The sequence below is a fragment of the Chlorocebus sabaeus genome, chromosome 17 (assembly GCF_047675955.1).
Source record: "Chlorocebus sabaeus isolate Y175 chromosome 17, mChlSab1.0.hap1, whole genome shotgun sequence".
NCBI lineage: Eukaryota > Metazoa > Chordata > Mammalia > Primates > Cercopithecidae > Chlorocebus > Chlorocebus sabaeus.
In genome coordinates, this window is record NC_132920.1 from 23,324,973 (window position 1) to 23,345,572 (window position 20,600).

A 20,600-nucleotide genomic window follows, 5' to 3' on the forward strand; every position below is an offset into this window, starting at 1 on the left:
ATGGGTTTTGTGTCTTGAGGAGAGAGCCTAATGCAAAGTAGGTGGAGGATTTAAAGGTGAAGCAAACTCCCTTGTTCTTTTTATTTAATAAACACCATCACAATTGACCTTTAAAACTGATAAAGCTATAAGGGAAGACAAGAACAGATGCAACATTCTGCCAGACCTATTTGAATATATTTAACATATGGCCAAGGAGTGATTCTTTTTCCAAAGAAATTTCAAGTTGATTTTATTTCTGTGTGGGTATTTTGTAATATTAAGGTTTTTTGAATAAAGTGAATTGAAATAGTAAATTAACTGGAAGGGAAAACGAGCCTTTTCTTTTGCTGGTCTTAGAGAGGGTTTGAGATAATGGGAACAGTGGCTTCCAGTGACATAAAGAGGTAAAATATATAAGCAAGCATCTGTGTTTGCTAATTCTGTGTCATGCTGAGGTATGATCTCAGTACTATCCACAGAGGTGTGGGAATTAAGCTGCCTTTTATCTGACCTCAACACTTTTGATTTGTTATATTGTCATTTAGTCTGTGAAAATGTTCAACCTAATCTTTCCAGCCTCTTATAATCAGTCAGAGTGGTATTGATCTTCCTGTCATTCTCTCATGCACCTTGAAAAATCATGTATGAGTGAGAATGTGCACACTCTTATAGATGATCTGAAGCCATTCAATATGCTCTTAATTATAAATAGCTCTTTCTAAATTTACTACAGCTATAAACATCATTTAGTGATATATACATATATATTCCCTCTCTTATCCACACCCACACATTTATATTCATACTTTTATGGTCACATATGCCACAAATTTCACTCCCAGATGTCTCTCTATGATATCTATTCTGTACTCACCCTCTAAACAATCTCAAGCCATTAATAGATACCTGATTATGGATGAACTGCACACATGGCTCACAGAGAAACCCTGGAAAGAAACATGCTTCTTTGAGCTGCCTTCAGTTTGTTTGTTTTCAAATATTTTAGCTAAGAGTAGGAGAGATCATTCAGTACCTACTAAATACATGCCTTCAGGAAATGGCAGACATAACAAGCAGTCACATTAACTATGTAGGAGGACACAATTCCTTTTGAGACATCAGGGCAATGTTTCTAAATGTAAAAACAGTAAACAGAAATGCAACTTCAGGACTCTGTGCAACTTTATTCGTAATGGATAATTTTCTTGCTACATTTAGTGTTCTTTTTTTCTTCAGTTCCATATTTTGTTTTGAAAGTTCTCAAATTTACAAAAAATTGAAATATAGCACAACAAACATTCATCTATTCTTCACTTAAAAAATTAACTCAATATTTAGCTATTGTTTTCTTTCTATCTTAAATGTTAATACTTTGGTAATGGTGGTGGACAGCCATTTGAAGGTAAGTTGCAGACACTGTGATGTTTCACCTCTAAATACTTTGTCATGCATTTCTTGAGAATCAAGGCATTTTTCCACATAACCAGTATACTCACAGTTAAACACAATTGAGCAATAAATCTAATTATACTAATATTTAGTCCATATTTTGAATCATGACTTTTTTGTTGTTGTTGTTGTTGTTGTTTTTTTTGAAACGGAGTCTCACTCTGTTACCCAGGCTGGAGTGCAGTGGCGTGATCTCGGCTCACTGAAACCTCCACCTCCTGGGTTCAAGTGACTCTCCTGCCTCAGCCTCCTGAGTAGCTGGGATTACAGGCGCCTGCCACCATGCCTGGCTAATTTTTTTTTTTTTTTTTTTGTATTTTTAGTAGAGGCGGGGTTTCACCGTCTTGGTCAGACTAGTCTTAAACTCCTGATCTTGTAATCCACCCGCCTCAGCCTCCTAAAGTGCTGGGATTACAAGCATGAGCCACTGCACCCGGCCCCGACATGTGGTGTTTTTTTTGAACATTCAGGCTGGAGTTTGTGTAGATTGTCCCACAGTCTGGGTCTCTTTGATTGTTTTCTCATAACTGACTACATTTATGCTAATTCTTTGTTTTCAACAATACCACATGGGGGACCTTGTGTACTTTTTTATTGCTTCATAGCAAGCAGCACTTAACTTCAATTTTATTTCAGCATTGGTGGTGCTAATGGATCACTTGGTTAAGGTGGCACTGTGCAATCTGCTTGTTATAAAGGCACACATTCCATTGATAACAAATGGGTGAGTGATATTTTCAAACCCAGTAAGTATACAGTATCCCAACATCTCATACTCAATAGTTCTAGCATCAATTGGTAACTTGTAGTTGTTTTTATTGAAAGAACGTTTACGCTGGGCACGGTGGCTTACATGAATCCTGGCACTGCGGGAGGCCAAGATGGGAGGATTGCTTGAGCCCAGGAATTGGTGACCAGCCTAGGCAAAATAGGGAGACCTTATCTCTTCAAAAACAAGCAAACAAAAAAACCAAAAACAACAAAAAGCTAGCAGGCATGGTGGCACATACCTGCGGTCCCAGCTACTTGAGAGTCTGAGGTAGGAGGATCACTTGAACCCAGGAGGTCGAGGTTGCAGTGAGCCGTGATCACATCCTAGGTGACAGAGTGAGACCCTGTCCCCCACACCAAGAAACAAAGAGAGAAAGAGAGAGAGGAAAGAGAGAGAGAAAGAAAGAAGGAAAGGCAAGGGAAGGGAAAGGAAAGGAAGGGAAGGGAAGGGAAGGGAAGGGAAGGGAAGGGAAGGAAAGGGAAGGGAAGGGAAAAGAAGGAAAGCAAGAGTTCTATTTACAAAATCAGTTCATGTGCTTCAATTTAACAAATATATATATATATTCAAGACAAAGAAAATGATTAAATATAAGGGTTTTGATAATATTTGAATATAATTAATGCCTTTATAAATGTTTTACTCCAGCATAACCTAAACATTGAGGCCAACAAACACATTTAGCTGTTTGTTGGCATGTAGACAAAGATGGGAGTGGGTTCATAGTAAAGCTTTGAGGACCAGAGCTACCTTCCTTATGAACTAGAGCTAATTAGAGATTAAGTATATGCAAAATCCAAACATAACCATAGGAAAATACCATTAACTTTTGAAATTGCTAAAAAATTACTTGAATTATTTTTTATGTTTCTCACTTTCTCAAGTGCTGTCCAGACTGTTCATTTATTTGTTTATATATCTGAAGAGAAAATAAAAGCACAGGGGGCACGTGGGAAGCAGAGCTGTGATGCCAAAGCCCTCCCTAAAGAGTCCCTTTTTGACTGAGGCATTTTTAAAAGAGGCATTCAAAATAACATCTAATGAATTGTCTTAGCCAGGTTTGAAAAAGCAAGAAAACGCAATCCACGAACACTTCCTACACAGGTCAGGTCAGCACCCTTATAAAAAACTTTGAAATTGTTCTAAGAAAGACAAAGTAAATTATGAAGAGATTTGAACCATTTCCTCGTCAGAATACACTCAAAAATCAAAGCAAGATCTTTCATTGGGGAAAGCGAAAGACTAAGTGAATACATAATAGCAGTACACAACATGATGGAGGGTATTGAAGGTGATGAAATCTACACTGCAAGGGAAAGAGTTTTAAGATCAGTAAAGTTTCACACAGTTGCAAGTAAACACCTGGAATGTGTTGCTATTTGAGACTCTTAGGCTAAAATAAATTTAATAAATTTGACTTAAATTAACAGGTGATAAATTCAAATAGGAGGGTAAATAGAAGCTAATACTATTTAAGTAGAATTGTGTGAACAGCAACTACCAATTTTCCATATTTTTTTCTATTTTCAGATACTCTCCTTTAAAAAGTTATACCATAGAGCAATATAAAAATCCCTGTAGTTCTGTGTTTTAGACTATATACATACGTTTTGGAAATTTATGTTATTTCTACTTTCAAAAACAACAAGGAAAAACCACAGTTATCAACTCTTGCATGTTGGTTTTCAAATTATTAGTATTTTTCTCATTATAAAAATAATACACATTTATTTCTGATACTAGTAATGAAGAGGAATAATGCATTATCAAACAACTGAAAAGTGGCTGCTATGAACACTTAATGTATTTCTTTCTTTTTAAAATTACTAACAGTTATAGTTGGATTACACTGCCATGTAGCTGTATACCCTATCCCATATATTGATTTTTTAAATATATAAATACGAGTTTGAAACCTATAGGAAGAGTTTCGAGCTGGGCACAGTGGCTCATGCCTGTAATCTCAGCACTTTGAGAGGCCAAGGCAGGCAGATCATCTGAGGCCAGGAGTTCAAGACCAGCCTGGTCAATATGGCAAAGTCCCATCTCTACTAAAAATACAAAAATTAGCCAGGCATGATAGCGGGTGACTGTAATCTCAGCTACCTGGGAGACTGAGACTTGAGGATCACTTGAACCCAGGAGACAGAGGTTGCAGCGAGCCGAGTGATCATGGTACTGTACTCTTACCAGGGTGACAGAGCAAAATTCTGTCTCAAAGTGTAATTTCAAGTTTTATTTTATATCCGGGGGTATATGTGCAGGTTTGTTACATGGGCATACTGCATGATGCTGAGGTTTGAGATATGAATGATCCTGCTACCCAGATAGTGAGCATAGTTTCCATTAGTTTGTTTTGCAAACCTTGCCCTGCTCCCTCTTTCCCTCCTCCATTAGTCCACAGTGTCTATTGTTGCCATCTCTATGTCTACGAGTGTCCAAAGTTTAGCTCCCACTTATAAGTGAGAAGATGTGGCATTTGGATTTCTGTTCCTGCATTAATTTGCTTAGGATAATAGCCTCCAGCTGCATCCATGTTGCTGCAAAGAATATGATTTCACTGTTTTTAATGCTTGTGTAGTATTCCATGTTGTATATGTACTACATTTTCTTTATCGAATCCACCACCAATGGGCACCTAGGTTGATTACATGTCTTTGCGATTGATTGTAAATAGTGCTGTGTTGAACATGCAAGTGCATATGTCTTTTTGGTAGCAACACTTATTTTCTTTGGGATACATATCCAGTGAAGGGATTGCTGGATCAAGTGGTAGTTCCTTTTTGAGTTCTTTGAGCCATCTTCAAACTTCTTTCCACAGTGGCTGAATTAATTTACATTCCCACCAACAGTGTTTAAGCATTCCTTTTTCTCTACAACTTTGCCCTCATCTGTTGGTTTTTCACCCTTTATTAATAGCCATTCTAACTGGTATGAGATGGTATCTCATTGAGGGTTTGATTTGCATTTCTCTGATAATTAGTGCTTCATTTGTTTGCTGGCCACTTGTATGTCTTCCTTTGAGAAGTGTCTGCTCATGTCTTTTGCCCCTTTATAAAATGGGATTATTTTTGCTTGTTCAATTGTTTCAGATCCTTATATATCCTGGATATTAGGCATTTGTCAGATTCTTAGTTTGGAAAAATTTTCTCCTATTCTGTAGCTTGTCTGTTTACTCTGTTGATAGTTTCTTTTGCTGTGCAGCTCTTTAGTTTAATTAGGTCCCACTTGTCAATTTTTGTTTTTGTTGCAATTGCTTTTGAGGACTTAATCATAAATTATTTCTCAAGGTTAATGTCCAGAATGGTATTTCTTAGGTTTTCTTCTAGGATTCTTAGAATTTGAGGTCTTATATTTAAATATTTAATCCACTTTAAGTTAACTTTTGTATATGGTGAAAGGTGGGGTCCAATTTCATCCTTCTGCATATAGTTAGCCGTCTATCCCAGCACCAATTATTGAATAGGGATTCCTTTCTCCATTGCTTATTTTTGTCAACTTTGTTGAAGATCAGATGGTTGTAGATGTGTGGTATTATTTCTGGGTTCTCTATTTTGTTTCATTGGTCTATGTTTCTGTTTTTGTACTAGTACCATGATGTTTTGATTACTGTAACCTTATAATATAGTTTGAAGCCAGGTACTGTGAGGCCTCCAGCTTTGTTCTTTTTTGCTTAGGATTGCTTTGATATTTGGGCTCTTTTTTGGTTTCATAGTAATTCTAAAATAGTTTTTTCATAGTTCTCTGAAAAATTATGTTGATAGCTTAATAGGAGTATTGTTAAATATGTAGATTCTTTGGCCGGTATGACCACTTTAATGGTATTTATTCTTCCAGTCCATGAGCATGGAAAGTTTTTCCATTTGTTTGTGCCATCTATGATTTCTATCAGCAGTGTTTTATAGTTCCGCTTGTAGAGATCCTTCACCTCCTTGATTAGATGTATTCCCAGGTATTTTTTGTGTTGCTATTGTAAATGGGATTGCATTCTTGATTTGGTTCTCATGTTGAATATTATGGGTTATAGAAATGGAACCAATTTTTCTGTATTGATTTTGTAAACTGAAACTTTACTAAGGTTACTTATGAGTGTCATATACTGGGTATCTTCACAAATAATAACACAATGAAACAAAAACTCAACCAAGCAAATAAAATAGGTCTCCTGGTAAGATGAGCTTCAAAAATTCTGCCAGGTTTCTCTGTTTAGCAACTTAGACAGAAGGTCGTCTGGGTTCTTTGCCTCCTTCTAAAGCTCTTAAATGATCATTTTTAGTTATAAAAATGTAAATCTAGGAGGTGTCATTTTCCCTTCTGAAACATTTCTCTAGCTGAACCAATGTTACTATTTCTTACCATTGTTGTTTGGCACATTCGTGGAAGGCACAGAGTAAATCTTCCCTGGATTCAGGAGACCTTCTGGGTGAAAGTTTTGTACCTGATTCCATTTTGAGATTCAGCGCATGGGTGGGAGTGGCTGTGACCGTGATATGGGGGCAGGAAAGGACAATACAGGCCCCAGAGGAGAACACCCTGTAAGGAGAGAAGAGCTTGAACTGGCCATCTGAGTTTTTCAGCAAGCTCTGGCATTTTGTGGAGAAGGCTGGATGGCAGCAGAGTCCATGGCTGAAGCTGTACATACTCAGGGCTCAGTTACCCTGCCATAATGTCATGACTGGGAGAGAACAGCCAAGTCTGTGAGTCTAAACTGAAAAACTTTTTTTTTTTTTTTTTTTTTTTTTACATCCAATTCTAGGGTATCACCAGGTCCTGTGCAGAGGACTGAGCTAATAAGGACATTAATAAGGACATTGTAGTGGACACAGCCCCACACACAGCACCAAGAAAAGATCCAGGCAAGAAGATCACTGTCATTGATTTGACACTCATTTTCTCCTTCCCTCTGGCACTTGGAAGTAGCCCTAATGCCTTTAAACTGAGTATGACTCCATGTGTCTTTAGAGTTTTCAGATGAGCAGTTTGAGAGGGAAATCTTGGACTGCCTATTTATAAGGCTCAATTGCAAAATATGGGAGAGCATACAAACAATATAAACAAATAAACAATATATTTGAACTTTAAGGAGATATGTACAGTGATATACAGTTTACACAATTCTCTCCAGGCATGAGGGAGAGCCAGGGAGGCTAACAGACCTAAACGGTTGCTTTTACCCAAGTTTCTATTGTTCTCAGGACAGAAGAAACTAACCAGATAGAATCACCTGACGTCGAAAAATATGCACCCAGTCTCTAGCTGGCATTAGCGATTTTTGTTTTCATCTAGACTTTTAAAAAACAGAATTTTAACCACTAAATGAGCAGAAAGTTAGACTGTCTCTTAATTTTGTTTCCTTAGCATGCTTAACTACTACCTTAATTCTACCTGAGGAGGAATGCCCAGTCTCCCACCTTTAAAGGGCCTAAGAAGCCGTTGTCATTGTGCTTTTCCTACCTACTTTAGCAAGGTTATATATTTGCCAAAATGTGTACCCTGTTCATTCCGAATCTTTACTTGGCTGATTCGTAGAAAATTGGTTTTAGCCTGGCTACTGAACTGTTTATGTTTTATTTAGGTATAAAATTAGAGTCCTCCAAGTAACTCATTGTTCCTTTTTTTTACTGAATAATTACCTTGGTAAATGCAACTCTCCCTTTTCAGACAATTAAACAATTATTTTCAGAAACATAGAATGTACCCAATCTACAAGGCTTTAAAACTTAGCTAAATTTTAACAATTATTAGTAAAGATGAATGTGTTCCAAAAGGCCCTTCTACTTCTTCCTCCCCTACCCCCAATCCATGAGGATAATTCTTCTTTAGGGAAAAAGGAAATAAACTATGTGTGCACTTAATCAGGCTAGACTAGGCTATTTGGTAGCTGTCACTTGAAATAGATGTGATGTCACCTTTTTGTGAATAAATGAAAACATGCCCCTTAAATAAATGATAAACAGGAACCAGCAGCCATAGAGTATAAGGAAGAAGGTGGGGGGGGAGAGGCAGGTGTAATAAAAATAAATAAATATGTGAACCGAAAGGATTTTACAAAGTGCAATGATAAATCTCTCTGGGCTATAGTTGTTGCGTTTATTTGAAAGACAGGAAGCACCATTTGGGTGCTCCTTGAACCACTTTATCTTTACCTGTGCACAGTTTGACAATCGCATTTTTACTTCAGGGAAAGAGTAAAGGACAGAAAAGAAAAATTGAAACAAAAAAAGGGCAATGAAAGAAGAGACAGAGCTCACAAACTTGAGTCATTAGTAACATCATAATAATATCCCTTTCAGCTCACCCTTTCACCAGCATAGGATCCAGGAGTGAGGAATCTTGTGGGAATTTTGTATCCATGGCTTCCTCAGCTTTTAAAGATGGAACAGTCAAGCTGAGTTACTGTCTAGATGGGAAGAAAAATGAACTATTAAAACTGCAGAAAATGGTAAAGCTGATAAATTATATTGTATCCCTGTCAGCTGTTTTCTTACTGTAAACTCTGGGATAGGAGTAGAATGATTTAAAGGATAAGAAAACAAAAGGGACTTGAAGGAGAGGAAAATGTTTATTGAGAAAGTGATAGAATGACATATAGGGAGTGATCGCTTATCACTTGAGAAAACATTGAAATTCAAAATATCGTATCCTTTATTTATCAAATACTATATCTCTGAACCAAATCAAGACAAATCAAGGCTCAGGAGGATGGAAAATATAGTAAACAGGAAGTCAGTCCTAATGCTGTCAATAAGAAAGTTATTTCCCAGTAACCATACCCAAACTCCTGTCTTTCTATTTCCCATCAAATCTGGAAGCACTTCTAGGCATCATCGAAACCATAGACACTTGTCAGTTCCTGTTGTTACTCTGGGCTGTGAGTGGGCCATGACCGGGCACACTCTCCAAGGTCCTTCAGACTGGGCAGCCACTTAGTCCCCAAAGTACTGCTACATTTTTAGGGTTTGTAATGGCAGATGACCAGTAGTTCCAAGTACTCAAATCTCTACCAGTTACTATGGCTGCATAACAAAGCATCCCAAAACTTAAGCAACAATTTCTATGTTCATGGATTGAGTTGTTCAAGTGTTTGGATGAAACACAACAGAGATAGCTTCCTCTGCTCCCTGATGTGTTTTGGGGTCTCAGTGGAAGACTGGAAGTCTGGAACTAGAATCATCTGAAGGTACAGTCACTTAATATGTGGTCATTGATGCTGACTGTGGTCTGGAAGCCTTGGTTTCTCTCACTGTGGGCATCTTCATTTGACGTCTCTAAGTGAACTTGTTTGGGCTTCCCTTCAGCATAGTTGCTGTATTCCAAGGGCAAACATCCCAAGAGAAAGACAGCCAAGAAAAAGCTGTGTGCCCTTTCCTAATCTAGCTGGGGAAGTCATGTAGTATTATTTCTGCCCAGAAATAAAAGTCAAAAACTTGCCCAGGTCCAAGCAGAAAAGGAGGATGAGAGGAGGCTTCACCTCTTAATAGGAAGTTGGTAAGGTTCTGGAAGAGCATGAGGGATCAGAAATATTGCCATGATGGTTTTTTGAAAATATAATCTCCTCCAATGAGGAAGCTATAGTATAGAGTAGTTAAGAGATTTATTCAGCAGATACACAGCTGGTAAGGTCTGGGGCAGAGAACAAATCCTTCTTTCAATTACACAACAGTAAGGACAGACTAACACCAGCTGAATGGGAGTTGCCTTTTGTGATGGTTAACACCAAGTGTCAACTTGACTGGATTGAAGGATGCAAAGTATAATTCTGGGTGTGTCTGTGAGGGTGTTGACAAAGGAGATTAATATTTGAGTCAGTGGGCTGGGGAAGGAAGACCCACCCTTAATCTGGGTGGGCACCATCTAATCAGTTTCCAGTGAATATAAAGCAGGCAGAAAAAACATGAAAAGGCTAGACTGGCTTAGCCTCCTAGGCTACATCTTCCTCCTATGCTGGATGCTTCCTGCCCTTGAATATCAAACTCCAAGTTCTTCAACTTTGGGACTCAAATCAGCTTCCTTGCTCCTCAGCTTGCAGACAGCCTATACTGGGACCTGGTGATTGTGTGAGTTAATACGACTTAATCAATTCCCCTTTCTATATACATAGATATCCTATTAGTTATGTCCCTCTAGAAAATCCTGACTAATACATCCTGATGGAGAGGTGACACCTTCAGGGAAATAAAATTTCATAAAGAGACAAAATAAAAGCAAATTGGGCTACTTCACAAAACTGGCATCACACCAGGCTGACTCATGGGAATTAAATATTATTTCAATGACTTTTTGTCAAGTAGTTGGCCATAAAGAAGCTTCCGGCTTTAAAACTCTATGAGTTTTAAATTTGATCGCTATTATGGCTAAGGTTTTTGCAGATGTAAACTGTAGTATAGATTTTAATATGTAAATGTGAAAGGAATATTCAGCAAATGTATAATCACAAATCAGGACCTAAACAATGAGATATATGCCAATATCAAGGGATTGCAAGTGGACAAAACATTTCTGCAAGTATTCTAACTAGTTAATATACAAAATATGCTGAAATAAATTTGACCTTTAAAAACCTGTGTAGTAATTTCTGATTATGATTTTTTATATTCTATAAATGTAAAAAAGATACATAAATTTCAATAAAATTATTATATGTAAGTATTATATTAGGAGAGCAACCTCTTTATTAAAAATACCATAGCTACAAAAGGGTCAGTGATAGGAAAAATATATATCCATATTACTGGGGAGGATAAGTTATATTTAATAGGACACTTTAGCCTGTTCCCACTCCCCAAACAGAGATTGAGACAAATTCTTGTATTCAGTTAGTATATGCGGTAACGTGTCTTGGGAGTTTGCGATTCGGAGAGTGGTATAAAAGATTTAGCAGACAAAAGCAACAGCATGTGGGTGAGGTTTTGGGTTAGCCACTCTATCCCAAAAGAAGCCTCGGAGGACACTAATGGAATAGACCTTAGATCTCCTTCCCTAGAGAATGAGATAAGAGAAGCTTTTATCTGCTAGCTCCCATCATTTGCTGGACAATGATGGTCAAATGGGTATTCACGGTCCTCCACTCCTGGGTTGCACATGCCTGAGAGCAAAACAAATTCTCCCCATTCCCCCATTTCAGCCCTTCAGAAGAGCCACAGCAGAGAATGGAGGTATGCAGTACAGGAGTGAGGCGATGTGCCACCCACATATACCTGTGCAAGGCTGGAGTAAATTCTCCTTTAAATTTATGTGAAATAAAATGCACAGATCTTAAGGGTTCATTTAAAAGGGGGTTGAGCATCTTACATTACAGGCGAAACCATCACCTCATATGACTGTTACCATCACCCTAGAAGGGCTCTAAATTCTCTTTCTCTTCAATCCTTCCCAACTATTTTCTGACTTCTATCACTGTAAAGTGGGGATTTAATTTTATCTGTTTTATAACAATGTAATAAAAAGTATATGTTCCTCTGTCCATGGCTTCTGCCACTCAACATAATGTTTTGGAAGTTCATCCATGTGGTGATGGGTAGCTGTAGTACATTTAAAAAAATATTGTTGACTAGTATTTTTCTGGTGGAATAGATCACTATTTGCTTATCCAGTTTCTCATTGATGGAATTGTCATTTCATGTTTTGCAGTATTACGAATAAATTTGCTCTGAAAAATCTTGTACCAGTTTTTTTGTGGACATACGTTTATATTTCTTTGGGGGGTAAACACTTAGGAATGGAATTCCTGGGTCATAGAGTATATATTTAGCTCTAGCACAATGGTGCTGAGCAGTTTGCATATGATGGGTCATTTTACAGTCCCATGAGTTGTTCCAAACCCTTGCCAATGGAGTATGTTACCTGTTGTCGTTGTTGTTTCAAACAATAGTCATTCTAGTGGGTGTAGAATGGTATCTCATTCTAGTTTTAGTTTGTGTTTCCCTAAAGACTAATGAAGTGGAGCACCTTGTTTGCTTATTGGCCATTTTTTATCTTTGGTGAAGTATCTGTTCAAGTCTTTGCCTTTTTTCATTTCTGTTGCTGTGTAATAAATTCCCACAAACTTAGTAGCCTAAAACTGTACAGATTTATTTTGTATTACAGTTCTGTAGGTGAGAAGTCTGATACAGGTCTCAGTGGGCTGAAATCAAGGTGGTGGCAGAGGTGCACTCCTCTCTGTAGGCTCTAGAGCAGAGTTCCTTTCTTTGCTGTTTCCAATTTCTAGAGGCTGCACATATTCCTTCACCCGTGGACACTTCCTCCATCTTCAAGCCAAGCCTGTTGCATTTCTCCAAGCATTTTTCTGTACCACAAATCCCTGACTAACTAAAGTACAGCGTAGTCACTCAAAGTAATTTACTCTGAACTCAGCAAGGAAAGGTTCTCCAACTGTAAGAAGCCTTGTGATGAGACTGAGCGCACCCAGGTCCTCCAAGACAATCTTTCCATCTCCAGATCCTTAATTCAATCACATCACATCTACAAGTGCCATTTGCCATACAAGGTAACATAGTCACAGGTGCTGGAGGTTATAATATAAGCATCTTTGAGGTGAAGGACATTATTCTGCCTACCACAGTCACTTGTGTTTACATCTTTAAATTTTCATTTTTATGAATTCAAACTTGTCGTTTTTTTCCTTTTTTGTCCTTTTCATTTTGGTGCTTCTTATATCCTGTAAAAACATTGTCCTATTCCAATGCTATGAACATACTAGAAGCTTTATTGTTCTAGCTTTTATGTTTAGGTTTATAATTCTTCTTGGATTAAAGGTGTGCATTAAGTAACATCTAGGTCACAGTTCTTGTCTTTAGTCAAAATATTTATTTGTTCCAACACCGTATGTTGAAAGATATCCGCATTAAGTTGAATTGCTGCTATGGCCACAGATTAGTTCTACAGGGTCTATTTGTGGTGGGTTACATTTATCCATTTGTATGTGCTTAGTACATTACTACACTCTCATGATTACCATAGCACTGTAGCAAATTTTGGAATCAGATAATAAAAAGATCTTTCAATTTTGTACTTCTGTTAGAAATTCCTTTACCTATTCTAGGTGTTTTACAATAGATGGAAATTTTTTAATTAGTTTGTCAATTTTACCAAAACCCTGATGAAATTTTGAAAGTTTGGAGTGAAAGACTATATTGAAAATACTGACTCTCCAGATTGGTGAATGTCTTATTTCTCTTCATTATTTAAGCTTTTCTTATTGTCAAGTTTGGGGAAACTCTTCTAATATTTAACTAATAATTATAATGTCAGATGTAGATTTTCCATAGATGTGTTTCATTATTTAAGGAAGTTTCTCTCATTTTCTAGTTGCGGAGAGGTTTTATTATAAATGAGTGTTGAATTTTTTCAAGGCCTCTTTCCAGCATCAGTTGAGATAATCAAAGGAGTTTTCTCTTCATTCTGTTCATATGGTGAATTACGTCAATTAATTATTCCTAATGTTAAACCAAGCTTACACTTCTGGGGTAAACTCACTGGTCATGGTGTATTTATTTCATGATGTCATGATGTATTAGAGGATTTGATTTGCTAATGATTATTATAGAATTTTGCATGTGTATCATGAGAGTTTCTGATCTAAACTATTTTTGTTTGCCTGAGTTGTCATTGTTAGACTTTGTTTCAACAGTACAGAAACCTCATAAAATGGGTTGAGAGGTTTTTCTGACTGCCCCTAAAATTGGCATAATGTTTCAGTTCTTAAGCTAGAAACTAAGATGACTGTACATCATTATTTTATAATCAATAAACCCATAGCTATAAATTTTCTTCAAAGCATTGTTTCATCATCATTCTACAGTTTTTAACATTACATTCCCATATTTGTTCAGTTGGAAAGTTTTGAATATCCCTTGTGATTTCTCCTTTCACCATAAATTATTTATAAGTAATTTCACTTATTTTCCAAATAATGTAGATGAATATATTGTTAGCCACAGACATGTTTAAATTTTCATATAAAAGCTTCAAATGCTATAGATTGAAATAATTTTACTAATATATTTTGCACATCATATGTATGTTTTATATATAATAAAACATTTAATAATTTAACCCCACATATCCAACATAAATAATTTGAATATATAATCATTATTAATAAGATATTTTACTTTTTTCAACTAAGTCTTTGAAATTTTATATGGATTTTATCCTTACCACATATCTCAATTTGGTTTAACTACATTTCAAGTTCTCAGCCATATGTGTATACTGGCTGCCATATTTGTGGCAACAAAGGCTGGAGTGAAGAAGTGAAGTAGAGAGGATTTTGGAAGAGAAAAGAGTCCAGAACAATGGCATTTGTGCAAACAGGATCCTCTCTATTTTGTTAGGCCTGAATTTGGCTTTATAAGAGTGTTCTGGATACTTTCACAACATTGTCTATTGAGGACTTTATTTGAAGAGGTATTTGTCACAAACAAAAGACACACTGAGGACACAAATCTCACATGGAGGGCATTGAACATGTTTAGTTTGGAGGATTTTAAAAAGGCAGACAGAAAAGGAAAAACACATAAAATTATTTTTAAGTTGATCCAGAATTTCATTTTTGTTACCTTTTTACTGCTTTGGTATACGAAAAAAATAAATTTGGTTAAAGTAGGTAAAAAAATGTAAACTTCAATATTCTGTAAACTAGATTACTTTGGCAAACGAAGTATACAACTCAGGCAAACAAACAAAAATAGTTTAGATCAGAAACTCTCATGATACACATGCAAAATGCTATAATAATCAGTAGCAAATCAAATCCTCTAATACATCATGACATCATGAAATAAATACACCATGACCAGTGAGTTTACCCCAGAAATGTAAGCTTGGTTTAACATTAGGAAAAATCTTTAAACTAGATTACTTCAATATTCAGTAAACTAGATTACTAACAACCTTTGAAAATGATTTTTCTGTTAGCATGTGTACAACTTTTGATAATTTATCTATAATTATTTTTCTTTTATTTCAGTGTTAAATACGATAGTAATGCTAGGTGAGATATGTTTACATCTATTCACCCATTCTTTTTCTTGTATGTCTTTAATCAATGATTATGTTGGAGAAAGTCTATGTTTATAGTTGGAGAAACTGCCAAAATAATTTCCCAAGACCTTTATTTTATAGCTTTTCAAAACTAGAATAGTAAGTTTAATTTCAGTCTGTAAAATGAAAAAGTTACAGCTAGTGTTTGATATTGCTATCAGAGAGATGAGATCCTAATAATTTCAGGGGAATGTTAATTTTTTCTAATGATGAATGACATCTCTCATTTACTAAGCTAATGTTACTGATTCACTGTCAGTAGAATGGGAGATATGAGGATTTTTTTCTAGTTTTAGTATTTGCTTTTTAATTTATACTGTAAACTAACTTTCCAGAGCCTAGAACCAAGGCCCTCCTAAGTAGGGGCTCCATAAATGTTTATTGACTTGACTGATACACCCCCAAAAAGAAGAAGCATAGCTGGAGTTAGATTATGGTCAGTAATAATGTAATTAACTGGCCCCTAAGTATGCCAAATCTGTAATCATGTTAGTGTGTGCCCTCAAACCAGTTAAACATAGTTGACTCTTGAACAACACGTGCTTGAACTTCATGGGTTCACTTACATGTGGATTTTCTTCTGCCTCTACCACCCTTGAGAAAACAAAACCAACCCTTCCTCTTCCTCTTTCTCCTCCACCTACTCAAAGTGAAGACAGCAAGGATGAAGACCTTTATGTTGATGATCCAGGTCCACTTAAAGAATATTAAATATATTTTCTTTTCTTTTTTCCTTTTTTTTGGGGGGGGGGACAGGGTCTTGCTCTGTCATCCAGCACTGGAGCAATCACAGCTCACTGCAGCCTCAACCTCCTCAGGGCTCAAGTGATCTTCCTGCCTCAGTCTCTGGTGTAGCGAGGACTATAGGCACAAGCTGCCACACTCGGTTAATTTTTTTACTTTATTTTTTGTGGAGATGGGTTCTCACTAGGTTGCCCAGGTTGGTATCAAACTCCTGACATCAAGTGATCCTCCTGCTTAGGCTTCCCAAAATGCTAGGATTATAGACATAAGTCACTGGGCCTGGCCTCTTTTATTATGACTCTCCTAGTAACATTTTCCTTTTTATAACTTAAGAATACAGTATATAATATATATAACATATAAAATAAGTGTTAATCAACTGTTTATGTTATCGGTGAGGCTTCCAGTGAATAGTAGGTTATTAATAGTTACACTTCGGGGTTGTCAAAAGTTATACATAGATCTTCAACTATGGTGGTGACAGTGCTCCATCCCCCATTTTGTTCAAGGGTCAAGTGTAATTGTATCAAAAAAATCTTAACATCTGCATAGATGTATAAAGTATCAGTAATAACATCCAAATTTTCTATTAAAATATCCATATAAGACACAATCTAGTTACCCCTTAGTCCTTAGTTCTAGTTGTGACACCGTCACTAATGAAGTAGTAACATAAAGTAGGCCTTTGACATCTTTGTTCCTCAGTTACTTTAGCTACTAAAAGATAAACCACTTTATTATGTTCCTAGGGATTGCTGGACATTTTAAATGAAATAACAGGTGTGAAAGTAATTTCTACATTTATAGGTATATCATATATTCACACATGTGTTGTTAATATTATTGCACATTCTTAGATGACTGATGCACAAAAACGTCACTCTCCAATGCAAATGCTCATTCATACGGATAAAGTCTGTAATGGCATGCAGGCAAAAGAGTGAGAGAGGGCTAACATAAGATGCGTACCTAAACTTTGGGGATAAAGGACTTTTTTGTATTTTACTTCTGCTCTAAAACTGAACTAAATATTTAGTAGACATTTGTATTAGATGTTGCTTTTACATATTAATTATATTTGTGTATGCCTATATATGTATATACACATATGTGCATATTTTAGATTTATTGCATGTTATCAGGAAATATCCACAACTTACAATGACTGATTCCTACTTCATAGTATGTTTGAGGAGGCAAATCTTAAATGAGTATTTAAAATCAGCTACTTTCTGAGTGTATGGGAGGAAAATATGAGAATCTCTTACGTGATGTTTGCACAAGATTAAGAAATTCTTCACTTCTTTCGGTGTCGTGACTTACCACTCATTAGTCTCCACTATCCCCAATTTCAATTTTTATGTGCATTTATATTGGAAAAAGAAAGCGTTAGCAATTCCAGCAGCTCGATACCACTCTCACCCCTTTCAGTGTGGGGCACCAAATTTGGATTGCAGCTTAAAGGTCTTGTTGATAGAGTCACCCCACGTAAGACATTCGGGGTTTAAACAAGTCACATTTGCAAGTAACATGCACGTAGTTCTTGCGGCAGCGTTCATTTGTTTCAACCTTCTCACCTTCCCCTCTCCATCTTCATCTTAGCTTCTTTTGAGCTTAATGAACATTCTTAAATGTTATGAGAAAATAGCAGAGTCAGGGAAAAATACATGCCATAAAAAATGCGCAAGTGAAGTAGCATTGTCACTGCGTCTGTTCCAGTGCAGATCACAGCTCGATGGCCTCAGTGTGAGTCCTTCTGCGCCCAGTAAAAATGAAAACAACATTGTAATAAATTAGCTGGAACTGCACTTCCCTAGGTGTTCAGTGACAGCATGATAAATAACCCCAGGCACTACAATTTGGCTTTCCCTCTGCCAAGGTTTTCTGCCATAACATTTTCAGGCCTTAAGTCGTGGTCATCAACACTTGATTAATACAGGGAGGGACGGTTAAGATAACACCAGGGATATATTTCCTTGAACAGAATAACGTGGCAACAGTATAATATTTTATCTGGGTTAAGCATTTATTGATCATTACAAGGATGAACATTTTTATATATAATTAGTAACTGTAATGTTCCAATCCTTCCCATAACGTAAATACTTGGAATAACCCTAGAGGCATGTCGTAGGTTTGTTTGTTTTTGATGATTGAGATATATTTCCTTGTCTTCTCATTTTCTCATTTTATGACAGGGGTACTTAAATCTCAAATCTCATAGCACTATTTTTGTGTGTCGAGTTTATTCCTCAGTACATACTCCATTACATACACACACACACACACACATACACCCCTGTATATATATATATGAATTATATATATAATACAATTGTGTTTTATAAATATTTATATCACATCCACTTAACCTCAATCCATCAAATAAATTCAGTTAGATTTGTATAAGTTTCACAGGGAAAGAATAACTTAGCATATAACTTTTCTATTTACACTACTATTGTCAGAAATAAATCTGTATTTACTCTCTGTATCCCAGTCATCTTTATTCACTGAAGAAAAAAAGGTAACCATAAACATTCATTTTCCATTAATTATTGCACCGGAGAAAAATCAATGTTCAAATAAGTAACAATAAAACTGATTTTTATACTGAATAGCAAAGCTGGATAAAGGAAGAAGAAATCATTTGTTTTTATTTTTGGAGGGATGGCTTGCATAATTAACTTAACTCTAAGATACTGAACATAATGCAGTCACTCTACATACATTTATTTATTGGAGCACTTCCCATCCCTTAGGCCCTATAGAATATAATGAGTTGAGACCCCATGCTTCCCTCTACTTGGGCTGACTGTGTTTGTTGTGTGGCCACAGCTGTGCCGTGTTTCTGCATATGCATTTAAAGAGAGCAATAACAACAACTATTATGTATTCCGCAGTGAATATGTACTGGGTACTGTTTTAAGAGTTTTATATTTTTATCTTACTTAGTTTGCAAAATGACCATATTGGGTAGGTATGTTCTATCCCCTTTTTAATCATGAGGAAACAAGAGTAAGTATTTGAGTTAGCTAAAATCACCTAATGAGAACATGGCAAGATGAGATTCAAAACCAGTAAGTCTGTCTCAGGAGCCTGAGCTCCTGAACAATGAGCTATACTTCAAAATAAAGGGATTTGGCATCAGAGGCAGGGGAAAAAAGCATAACAATTGCAAATAGCCTTTCCTCTAAAATACATTTTTTTGTTGTTAAAGCTAAGTATAACTGGATTTCATGGAATCCTTGAAAAATCTCATCTAGGAACTTCTTCTGATTAAATTCATCACACTTCCATCATTCCTTTACTATACTCATTCTATTTCAATAAAAAGTCAAATTCGAATTTGACAGATCTGAATGATCATAAAAATTGCTGCAGTACATCCAAGCATCATTAACAGGGAAACACACTGTTATTGAATACTGAAGGTTTATCCTGCATTAAAAATGAGCAGTAAAGGGAGCTTCTTTCTTTTGTCTGGCCCAGAGCAGGACTTGCACTTACTCCTTTCACAGGAGAAGTGTTTGACTGGATACCATGTCTTACTTGTCTTGCAGTTCCAGAGCCCAGTTCTGCATATGATACATAACAAGCACTCATTAAATATTACACCAGCCATGCCTAATTGACCTTAAGATATTCATCAAAACATTTTATTTCACAATTTAGGTAAGTGGAGTGTTCACATAGATTAAGGTCTTAGTTACAAAGCCTTTGGGTTACGAATGCCAAAAAACAAACAAACAAAAACAAGAAAAAACAAAACAAAAAAACTTTGTAGCCAGGCACGGTGGCATACGCCTGTAATCCTAGGATTTGGGGATGCCAAGGCAGGCAGAACACTTGAGTCCAGGAGTTCGAGAACAGCATGGGCAACATAGCAAAACCCCATTTCTACAAAAAGTACAAAATTAGCTGGGCATGGTGGTGAGTGCCAACAGTCCTAGCTACTCGAGAGGCTGAGGTGGGAGGATCTGCTTGAGCACAGGAGGCTGAGGCTGCTGTGAGCCGTAAGTGCGCCACTGCATTCCAGCCTGGGCGACAGTCAGACCCTGTCTCAAAAAACAAAAGGCAAACCCAAAATCCCACCTTTACCTCATCTAAATATAAACTTATGAATTTATTAGAAGGATTCATGGAATTCAAGATCAAAAACATAAAACAAAGCACCAGTAACAAACTGGAGTGGCCCCAGTGATTCCCCTCCTCACCCGTTCTTTCAACATTTATTCTCGCTCAGCATCTCTTCATTCTTTCCTTACTTCCTCACCTAGATTTTTCTGCTGTCATACACATGACAGAAAACAGTCACTCCAGCCCAGTTCCTACATGAGCTCACAGCAATAGCACTACTAACTAACTGACTCAGTCTCTCCATGTTCTGAGTCTAAGTTCTTGGAAGCAAGAATTCGATTGGTCTAGTTTGAGTCAGGGACCTATCTCTGGGCTGCCTGGCTCATTGTCCACTCAAAAGAGGCTATGGAAACACATTCTATGAAAGGCGAAAGCAAGCAGCTGCTCCAAAAAGAGAGGTGTGGGGTGCTAAGTCTATAATTGCGGAGAAAATGATTGGCATCTTTAATGCATTTGTATTCATCTCAGCAAA